Source organism: Oratosquilla oratoria, chromosome 18 (assembly GCF_046742065.1).
Source record: "Oratosquilla oratoria isolate Oo_2021 chromosome 18, ASM4674206v1, whole genome shotgun sequence".
Taxonomy (NCBI): domain Eukaryota; kingdom Metazoa; phylum Arthropoda; class Malacostraca; order Stomatopoda; family Squillidae; genus Oratosquilla; species Oratosquilla oratoria.
Genome location: NC_134794.1, coordinates 41,041,296 through 41,043,795, shown reverse-complemented (window position 1 = coordinate 41,043,795; position 2,500 = coordinate 41,041,296).

Below are 2,500 nucleotides of genomic sequence, written 5' to 3'. Positions count from 1 at the left end.
GGAGGAGGAGAGGAAGGAGGAGAAGAGAGAAGAGGAGGAGGAGAAAAAGAAAGAGAATGAAAAGCAAGCAATTTAGGAAAAATACGAAGAGGAGGGGAGGAGGAGGAGGAGAAAAAGAAAGAGAATGAGAAGCAAGCAATGTAGGAAAAAGACGAAGAGGAGGAGCAGAATCTGAAAGAGGAGGAAAAGGAGGAGGAAATGGAGGAGGAGGAGGAAAAGAAGAGGAGGAAGAAGGAGTAAGATAAAGGCGGTTATATAGTTTATTTTGCACAGGTAGACTGCCTCATATAGAGGCCATGGTGGTTACATGTATATATATATATATACATATATATATATATATATATATATATATATATATATATATATTTATATATACATATATATTTATATATATATACATAAATATATATATATATATGTATATATATATGTATATATATATACATGTATATATATGTATATATATATATATATATAATATGTATATATATACATGTATATATATATGTATACATGTATGTATATATATGTATCTATATATATATACATATATATATATGTATATATATATGTATGTATATATATGTATATATACATATCTATCTATATATATATATATATATATATATATATGTATGTATGTATATATGTATATATATATATATATATGTATGTATATATATATATATATATATATATATATATATTTATATATATATGCATATATATTTATTACAAATCGGTCCAAATTTATGTTTCCCTGGGTTGATCGAAAGGTCAAAAAGGAAAAAAAGAATAAATAAATAAGTACATGAGAATAAATCAAAATAAATGAATAAATAAACAAAGAAATAGACGAATAAATGCGGAGGACTGGAGACAAGGACAAGTGTAGATGCCTGGATGCTGCATTTACAGGTTTTCTTCTTCCTCCTCCTCCTCCTCCTCCTCCTTCTCTTCCTCCACAATCAACACCTCGTCCTTCTCCTTGTCCTGTTCCACCTCTTCTTCCTCCTCCTCCTACAGCACCACCTCCACCTCGTCCTCCACATCCTCCTCCTCCACCTCGTCCTCCACATCCTCCTCCTCCCCACCTCATCCTTTTCTATTACCTTGTCCTCCACATCCTCCTTCTCCTCCACCTCGTCCTTCACATCATCATCATCATCATCCACCTCGTCCTCCACATCCTCCTCCTCCTCCTCCACCTCGTCCAAGATATTCGAAGTTCCCTCTCCGTCGCAACGCGGGGACCGGTTCTGCGCAGACATTCCTGCGCAGGAAAGAGAGAGAAAGAGAGAGGAAGAGAGAAAGAGAGAGAGAGAGAGAGAGAGAGAGAGAACCTCCGGTGCGCTCAGGTTGGCCCACACTCACTTAGTTACCTCCATCCCTCCCTCCCTCCCTCCCTCCCTCCTTGCCCTCCGGCCACTATTCTCCACTTCCTCCCACTCCCTCCCCCACACCCACTTCCCTCCCTTCCTCACTCCATCCCTCCTCCTTTATACCCTCCTTACCTCTCCTCCCCTCCCTTTCTCCATATCCACCTCTTTCCCAACTCCCCCTCCCCCTCCACCTCCCCCTCCAACTTTGGAACCTTCCCACCTTCTCCCCATTTCCCCCCTCCCACCTCTCGGGATCTTAGAGGATAACTTGTCCAGGGTCTGAAGGTCAGCCTCGAGCTGAGGAAGGGTCACTCGACTCTAGCTCGTCCTTCGAAGTCGTTCTCGACCATACCATACCCTCGGCTTCATCCTCAAACACAATTCTTTTTCTTCCTCTTCTTTAAACCCTTCTCTTTCTCCACCTTTTCTATGCTCTATTCCTCTCACTTGTTTCATGTCTCACATTATATATACATATACTGTACATACAGACACACACACACACACACACACACACACACACACACACACACACACACATATATATATATATATATATATATATATATATATATATATATATATATATATATATATATATATATATATATATCAACCACAATTCACTTTAATTCTAAGCCACATCGAGAAGCTTGAGGAGGCATACATACAGAAATTGAAACGTGGTACAGCCGAGGATTCGAACCTCTACTAGCATGTGACAAGTGGTAGTGACTTGACCGATTGCATATATATATATATATATATATATATATATATATATATATATATATATATATATATATATGTATATATATATTTCCATGCTTAACTCGAAACCAGTGAAGGTGGCGGGGATGCCCCTCTGTTTCTAGACGTCTCATACTATCTTGACTGACCTTTTTACCAATTTTCTCATCCTTTTAGTCTTGGTGCATATAAGTTCCACCTCTAAAGACTTAGAAAAAAAAATCGTTTCATCTGTATTGCTCTTATGTCTGAATAATCTCTAATCTGATTTACCAGATTGTCTCCAGCAGATATAGTTTCCTTATCTACATATTTGTTCACACTCTACGCCGTATAAGAATTCAAGAATTACAAAGTCACTCTAT